General features: G+C 35.8%; 1 protein-coding gene across 5 annotated transcripts in view; it reads right to left on the bottom strand.

The window, feature by feature from the left end:
• The window catches only part of Nrg3 (neuregulin 3), a 1,037,811-nt gene that overhangs the window by 711,296 nt on the left and 316,989 nt on the right, over positions 1-9,526 (bottom strand). The gene's annotated exons all lie outside the window — the stretch shown is intronic.

Here is a 9,526-nt window from a genome sequence, read left to right as displayed (position 1 = left end):
AATATATTTTAATTCCATTTAAAATTGAAACCCAACTTTATCTATTTATATCATACACCTCAATTATATCATATTAATTGTTAATTATAAATTGTATGTGTGTGTGTATGTGTCTGTGTGTGTGTGCACACATATGATTACAGAAAAGATATTGTGAAATTGCTGTAGGATAAATTCTTCCTTATACAGTAAAACATGGAACCAGTACTGTTTTATTATACCTCGCTGTGCAGTAATTCTCACAGAGAATTCCCAAAGCACCTTAGATATTAAGATGCTTGGAGTATAGCAACTAAATGCATTTACTTTTTCTCATTACAAGATTTGATAAAAGCAACATGATATCAGGGACTTATCTTCTGCAATAAAAGTCATATAAAAACCTTGCCTCATTTTTCAAATTATTGATATCTTAACAGCCTCCTTAGAAATTTCAATTCACACGTCAGATTATCAGGTGGTCATTTATACCCAAGAAAAGGGAGCATAGCATGGGGAGATGAAATTGTCTGGAGTTATTGAAATTTAGTATACAACAGTATTTAATAAAATGTGCACTTGAGTTGAGATTATGTCAATGATCAATAAAGCATAGTACAGAATTCATAGTGCGTATAAGTATTAGGAATGTCAAATAAGTAAATACTTGCAGTACAGATATGTGTTACATTTTACTGTTGTAGTGATCAAGAGGTCACATGTATACTGGGGCATAATATCCAGCTAAGGTATAAAACTGTTCCACTAATGTTTGTTTAAGTATATCTGTGACATTTCCATAATGCCAAAATTGCCTAAGGATGCATTTCTTAAAATTAAAAGAAACAACAACAACAACAACCGTTACAATAACAACACACACATATACAAAATTGATTACAAATTATCATAGTATTAAAAAGAAGTGAAATTTTTGTAAGTTGATGAGGAAAACAAGGAATAATCAAAAGAAAGGAGATATAGATATAGAAGTTTCCAACAGCAAACTTTTAACTGACATCTGTTATCTATAAAGATGTTGACATAAATGAGAGAAAGAATATTGCAGGTAGAGAGATGTTGCAAGGTTCTGAGACAAGAGAATAGTTGTTCCTTGACAACACTGAAGACAGTCTGTAGTTCAAGGTATCATGAGCCTGGAATAATGAAAAATCTCTATGGTATGAGATCACAAATACCCTTCTTGATGTGCCTGTTAAGTACTAAAGTGGTCATTCTGAAAAAGCATCAGGTGCTATTTTTGAATGCATTTATATATGTGTTCCAAATTTCCAGTTTTCATTAGTACAGGAACAGAAGAATTGTAGATATGATGTGCTATCAGTGCAAGAACAAGAAAATAGTAGTTTCATCTTCAGAGATGGTTAAAAAATGTACACAAACTGAATAAATTACAAATCACTTCAGAATGTTTACATATCGAGATGGGGGGATGGGAATAAAGACACAGAGTTCTGGCTTTAGAAAGTGGGGAAGGACAGAAGAAGAATCATGATGACAAAGATGACAAAAGACAAAGAATTTGAGTAACAACATCGGTTTTGTGAAATTCTGAGGCTTTACTGACCACTAACTGTGAGTAAGAGTCTGTGATGGTTCTATCCAGAGGTGCTGCCACTGTGGCTATTATCACATATAGCTGAGAAATAACAGAATTAAAGATCGCCTGTTGTGTTTTGTTCAGATGGTAAATGGTGCAGTTGGGATTAGTAGAATACTCAATCTTCATTTTATTGAAACATGCAGCAAGAGAAAAATGCGATGTATATGCCTTTTGGGTCTCAGGTGGATTGTATAGATGAAACTACCCCATGATCACCTTCTGAAGCAAGGAAGTGACTTCTTATTGACACAGAAAACCAATTCAGACTCACTGAAGCATGTGCTAGATGAGACAGCAAAGAGACTCCACTTATGATTGTGATGCTTAGAACCATGGTGTCTGTCATGTTCAAAATACAATTTTCCTTACACAATGACACACCATTGGGACAGATTTGCCATGCATATACATGATTCACACACAAGGTAAAGATGTCCATTGTCATGGGTGATAAGGCACCAGGCAAAATATTGAACTGGGGGAAACAAAGAAATATGTGAAGCAAAGCCTTATGCATACAAGAGCAATGGTTGATTACTTGAGATGGAAAGGTCAAAGGAGGCTGTATTTATGGATTAAGTAAATACTTGCTACATAATAGGGTCTGAACTGGCTGATGCTAGAAGGTATCAAAAATCTAATTCTTTCTAATTAATTATTAATATATAATTAGAGGTTTTAATAGTGGAGATTATGCCGTCATCCAAAGGTTAGCAAACATGCCTTTTAAAGCGGCAGATGGTAAATATTTTTAGCTCTCTGGTTAACCCAGTCTTAGTACCATCCACCGAGTATCACTGTTATAGAAGAAGAGCAATCTTGAGCAATAAAAAATGAATGGGGGTGGCTATGTTTCTGAAACATCTCGAGAGTTAATGATGGCTGAATTGGTTCACAGATGGTAGTTTGTCAACCTCTGCCCTACAATTACATTACTTTTCAATATAGTTAGATGATCTGGCCTTCAAGTCTCTGAGGAATGATAAGAGATTAGCGTAGCTGGATATGATTGACAAAAAATTCTTATAACAAATTAAGATAAGGTGAGACTGAGGTAAAGCCCTTTTTCTTGAAAATTTTGTCAGAAGCAGAAGTATAAACAGGCATAGAAATTACATTAAGCATAGTAGTAGGGTCCGAGGAAGGAACTAAGAGGTGACCATTGTGGTCACAAACCACCGCAGAGTACCAGGGCAGCATGCATGCATGCATATGTCTCTGTCTCTCTGTCTCTTTCATTTACTTTCCCTCTCCCTTTTTCTTTCTCCCTCCTTACTCCCCTACTCTCTTTCTTATGGAAATTCAAGTCGTGCAGGCTTTTATACAGTTATCTATTTGGTGGCTTAGGTATTCCTTTCTGTTTTTCATTTTGCTCTTTTTTTAAGTAAAGGATTCATACCTAATTGAACTTAAATCATCTGCTTATTAATTAATCATTAGGCTCTTTCTATAAAAATACTTTAGAATGCTTACAGCATTGCTATGTTTTGGAAAAGCTACAGTTTTAGTAGTGAAGAAATCACTCATATCATTTCTCTCCTCTTGAAACTTAAAGTTTGTATGAAGGTGTTATAGTGTGAATGTCAAATAGCCCACACAGGCATGTTTACACATGTTCTCCCCAGAAGGTGGAACTAGTTAGAAAGCAATAGAAGCTTTATGAGATGAAGCCTTGTTGGAAGAAATAAGTTGTTGTGCATAGGCCTTGAGGTTTTGCAGCCTGGCATTTATTGTTTAGCTTCCTGTTTTCTAAGTATGGATGCAATGTGACCAACCTGACTTCTTCCTCTACTATCCTACCTTCCTTTCCTGATTCAATGTTTTCCTTTGTGGAATGGGCTGGATCCCTCAGGAAAAGAAGCTGCAATAAACCCTTCTCACTTACATTTCTTTTTCCAGTATATTTTACCATAACAACAGGAAAAGAAACAATAAAAGCAAGAGCCATATACACAATTGCAGCTTGGGCTTGGTTGCTAGGGAAGATAGTAAACTGATGAGATATCAAAAAGAGAGAGGGATTTAGTCAATTATTAAATTTTTCTGTGAATGAGGATTATAAAAAAAATTTTTTACTAAAGGCCATTTGTTGAAATCAAAACATTGTTCTAGAAAATATTAAAGGACATTGAGTTGTGAGTATCATGAGTCAGGAGAAAAAGAAAAGTAAAAAAAAAAATAGATAAAACTGAGAAGAGACCAACTTATACTGTTGGCAGGGTATATGGCCCTTACAAGGTTAATACTTCCATCCATATGCAACTGGAAAGCAGCAATGATGACTTTAAGGTGGGAGTATATGTGGTTTGTTCCACCCATCCATCCAGTTGCTCCTGAAGAAGAAGAATAAACAATTTTTAGTGGGATAGAAGTGTGAGTCAGGGAATTATATCAGGCAGTATGTACTATAACAAGAAAGAGTAAAGTGATGGCGGTTCATCATTAAAATTGGAGGAGGGAAGTGGCTGAATTTGAAGTTTAAGTTGGGAGAACAAACAACAAGTTTTAGAGATGAGTTGAAGGGTTTTAGATATAGTCAAGGAATTCTAAGAAAGTAAAGCAAAAACAATAGAAGCATCAAAGGAACATTGTTGTTTATGGTTTGATCTCTGGATTGGATATATCTGGAAATATATCTTCATTTATTTGGAAATTGAAGAATCAGTGAGAAGAGAGAGTTGGAAGGATAACGACAAGCTGACTTATACACAGTATGAAAATTCATATTGTATAGGCCTATGGGCAGTTGGATTCAGAAACTGAAAACTCACAGGAGAGACTGGAATTAAGATCATCTTTTAAACTGTTGGAATGAATGCCATTATAGGAGAAACTGAAAGGAAAAGAAAGCCGAGAACAAGGTCACACTGTAAATATTTTATTGAGTCATCTCTGTGTGATGACACAGTTTTAACATTTTAGAAAGTGTCTCTAGCTACAGGGAGAATATGCTGTCCAGTGTCTAGCCAGTTTTTAGATAGAAAAAAGCAACCAGCATGGGGAGCACCTTTGAAGTACAAACTCACCAACCAAGAGCATGGCTTGCTGTAGATTTCCAATACATTGCTGTGGTATCACCCCATTGTCTTCCTCATCTTTGAGCCATAGACTGGGTATTCGCTATGTACCACAGTTCATAGAGTCAGAGTAGCTATTTGTAAACTGTTTACAGGTTACAGATTTCTCTACCCAACTATATATACAGCTAGGGTCTAAAATCACCAACACCAATCCCAACCTCTCTGTCTGCCTCCAGGTCTCTATAATAGCCTTATGATATGGCCCCATATGATGGACTGTGCCTCTAAAAGTAAAGATCTAAAGTTACCATTTTCCTACGCCTCCTCTATGAGTATTTTCTCATAGGCCCACAAGACAGATCTCACAAAGTTTATAACTCTTCCAAGAAATTACAAAGGAATGAAAGTCTGTTTATTTGTAGCTGGGAGTAAAAGTCCCAAGAGCCTGAGAAAAGACAGGAAAGTGGGTCTGAAATGTGAGCAGATGCTACTGTTACTCTAAAAACAAATACTGGAGTTAAAATAGAATGTTACACTTAAAATGTTAAGCACTCAGGTCAGGAATGCAATGGAAGAGAAGTATGAGGAATTACAGCTGGACAGGAGACAGTCATATTGATCAGGCAAGAAGTTCAAGACTGGGACAAAACACAAAGACTGTCTTGGCTGGCTATGGCTAGTTTTTGTTAGCATTCTGGAAAATATACAAGGTGTTGTTGCCCTTTTACAAGGCCTGTTGCCCTTTTACAAGTATGTACTGTGTTTTATTACAACAGACTAAATTGTAAGAATAGCTTTTAAGAAAGGCACCATTTATGACATTGTCATTCTCAAAGGTCTCTAAAGAGGAGGAAGATCTACATTAATACAAGCTCTTCAGGTGGAACTTGAGACACATGCTAGGAAACATAGGGCCATGGCATAAGAGAGTAGGATATATATATATGTGTGTGTGTGTGTGTGTGTGTGTGTGTGTGTGTGTAATTTAAGTTAACCTGGATGGTAGGCATCAGGAATCTAGACTTTGTTTGCCATCCTGATCCAGGCTGCATCAGTGATGGATGTGGGCTTGCCTGGAGCATTCTCTGTGTAAAACCAGAAGGGTCTGGATGCTCTAATACTTACAGCATACATATTCATAACATTTTTTAAAATCCACAATGCAAAACCAACTAAGCTGATCCCCACCTTGGGGCAGCCCAGCCAATATCTTTTCTTTTTGGAGTGTTTGCTTTGTCTTACTTTGCTAAATAAACTTCTGCTCAAGATTCAAAGTTTTATTTAAACTGCACATGGTATGATGGCCTGAACAGAGCATCCCAGACTGTATAAAATAGAGAGGATGAGCCGAGCATTGGCATGCATTTCTCTGCTTTCTGGTTGTGTATGTCCAGTTGCTTCAAGTAACTGCTGTTCCTCACCTACCAAGACAACGTACCCTTGCACTTCTGAGAGAATATAACTTTCCTCCGCTAAATTGTTATGTTAGAATATCTAGTCAGAGAACACATAAGTAACTAAAAAGGTTTCTATCTACCTTCCTGTTTATTTCCATAGTATACTTAACACCTGTTTCTATAGATCTCTCTATTTTCTTAGGTGTATTATTTCTCCCAAGTTTCTGCTGGTTGAGCTTGTATATTGAACATTATTTAAACTCAGTTATTGTTTAATTAAATTTTAAGACTGAATTATATTTATATATTTAGCCAGTAGATTAATTTACTTCCTATTAATTTTCACTAATGAATGTTTGTACCTGCTTGATATTTTTAAAACTTGTTCCTTATGTCCATTTATCCTGTAATCAATCCTTGTTTCACAAGTCTTCCTGTATTCCTTAGACAAATTCTCTTTGGCTTGATGACCAGCTGCAGAACATGTGATGAGGAGATAAAAGCAATTTCTTCAGTTTCATAACAAAGTGCAACAATGCCTATTTTTGATTTTTGGTTAATTCAGGTTGTATTTATTGCAGACTAATGGTAAACAGAAACTCTGCATGTTTCCCAAAGATGTTTTTTTACACTACTAGTCAAGTATAACATACAATGTCTTCCAATAAGATTGGTGCTCTCCATATCTCCAAGAACCCTCTCTCTCTCTCTCTCTCTCTCTCTCTCTCTCTCTCTCTCTCTCTCTCTCTCTCTCTGCTTTATGTAGTTCAGAGGTATCCAGAGCTTTCCCCACTTGAAAAATAAGGCATCCCTCTTGATAAGCAACCATTTGTTATAAAGGGAAACTCTCTGCTTTTGAAAATATACACTAAGACCATGTACCCTACCTCACTTTTTCTTTATGCTTTCATTTATAAATTATTGATTCACTTTTTGATTATTTTTATATTATTTTTATTTAGACAAGGGGCAATAACATTTAATTCAGGCATTGCAAGCCCTAAATCTCTGAGATTTTAAAATATTTAATATCAACATATTAATTTCACCCCAAACCATATGCAAACATAAACAATGGCTAGATCAATATTATTTCAACATGAAAAAGAAACACTAAAAATGATATACAGAAAAGAATCCTATGACCTCACCACAGCCATAGAGCCTATCAATAGCATACTACGTGAATTAACACTTCTCTATCAACCTGTCCTCCTTTCAGGATATCCTACCTAGTTAATGTTTTCCTCCAGGAAATTAAAGATAATAGTAGGCAAGGGTTGATATTATATAATGGTGATTTAATGTATGTTTTCCACTCACAAAATACTAGTTTATACTTGAGTTTTCAACCACAACTCCTAAAATTTATGCACTTAGAATGTCTCATTATCACTCAGATAGACAATATTTTCTTATCAATACTTGTTTTTTTTTTAAAAAAACATCTCTTTGGGGAAAAATGCATCCATGAATTGGAAATGTTTCAGATATCTCTAGAAATCTATGCTACTTAGCTTTCCCCATGTGATGGAGTTCTGCATCAGCTGTGTATGGGAGTAAATGTCTGAAATCCCAGTGCTTAGAAGGTTATGCTGGGATGACTGTGAGTTGAAGGATAGCCTTGGCTACAAAACAAGCTCAAGGCTCATCCGTGCTGTATATAGAGAGAGTTTCTAGAGATTTCCAAATCATCAGTGACTACTTTTAGACATTTATTATTTTAGGAAGAGGATCACTAACCTAAAAAACAAAATGGTGACTGCAAATTTAGAGCTGAAACATTTGTGAATACCTTATTTAAGCATCACATTTCTTGAAGTGAAAGAACAGAATAAAGAAGACCTCTGACTTCAGGACCTAGTGTTAGGATTAATAAAGAAATTGACTGGCCCAGTCACATAGGACTTTTCAAAAATGCAGAAAAAAAATGTGCTGCTCAACTGTGCATTTATATGAACTTTTCCTACAAGGTCATCTGCCAACACTATGTTCTTATATTCAAGAGAAGTATTTTTTAAGAATCCGTTATTGAATCTTCTCCAATTCACCATCCTCTTTCATTATAAAAATCACCCTGAGAGTCTGTCAACACCATTTTTTGAGTGCTTCTAATCAAAACAATGAAAAAGTAATATTCTGATGGAAGCATTAGGGTTCTGCAGCAAACACAATCCCACATAGCTTCTTTGTCATGAGATGAAATTAGATGTAAGGTAAAAGAATAATGAAGATGAGAATGGAGAAAGAGAAGCCACTTAAGTTTCCCTTAATCAATCTTAGTACAAAACTATTCCTCAAAATGACTCGTAAGAACTGTATCCACCTCTTCATAGTGCACTCTCAATTATCACTGTCACTTATGGCTGATTTCAAGGATTCTTCGCCAGAAAATGTCAACATTCATGTCTAGATTATCACAGATGACCAGGAAAGTGGAAGAATAAATAAGACTTTGGAAATGAGCCTATTGATCCAAAATCAGCAAGTGGAACAGGAATGTTCAATGCAAGGAGTAAGGAAAGCATCAATTTCAACATTAAAAAAATTAATAATAGCAAAATGGAGCCAGTTGCCTCACACAATGGGGAGTCATTTGCCAGGTGCTTAAAAGCACTCCTACAATGAGCTGCCATAGGATGAGGAAAGCAGAGGGTAGTCAGGACAGAATGCATGGTTCCCAGCTTAAAGCCACTGACTCACTCAGTTTCTGAAAGATGAGAAGTAAGTATACAAGAGTTGATGGGTAAAGAGTTCCAGCCCTTTCCAAGAGACAGAGTAACCAAGTCAGAGGTGAGATTAATTTAGAGTATAACAGAAGTCATTAGCATGTCTGTTTCAGGATCCTGTTGACTCAAGAGACAACTGAAAAAAAAATGTCAATTTTATTGCCAAGAAATGAATCATTAAGTCCACAAAGACCAAGCAATATGTTAGAGTGCACAGGCAGAAATAAACACAGATGTCTTCACAAGAAATGCAACAACATATTTGTCAATTGAAAGTACCCTAGAAATGTGCTTTAGAGTTTTGTAGTTATAGTAACATCAGCTAACAGCTCCCATATCTTTAGCTTGTGTGGACCTGCCCTTGTAAATACAGAGACTAAGGGTCTTATAGGGAAAGATTTAGATCTGGACAAGTGATGATATGTTGTGAAAATTGAGTATTTTAAATTTTAACATCTTACCTTTAAATAGAAGTTAAACAAAATCAACTTCATAAATGGATTAAGTCATTGATTGATTCATAACAATGAATGAAGGTTAATGAAGGAATCAAAGCTACAAGAGGTGGGTCTTAGTAAAGGAACAATGTGTTTGGCATTGTACCATGGAACATAGTACCTTATCCCTATCATGGCTTCCTTAATCTCTCATTGATTTTCTGTTCTTCCTCCAGGAGGAGCTGAGCACTGAGCTTTGCTCCAATACATGACTTCTGCCATGGTATTCTGCCCAAATCCAAGGACATCGAGTGACCATGCATTGAATCCTCTGACATTA

The sequence above is a fragment of the Grammomys surdaster genome, unplaced genomic scaffold (genome assembly GCF_004785775.1).
Source record: "Grammomys surdaster isolate TR1022 unplaced genomic scaffold, NIH_TR_1.0 125692, whole genome shotgun sequence".
Lineage (NCBI taxonomy): Eukaryota > Metazoa > Chordata > Mammalia > Rodentia > Muridae > Grammomys > Grammomys surdaster.
This window is presented reverse-complemented; position numbering and strand designations above follow the sequence as displayed.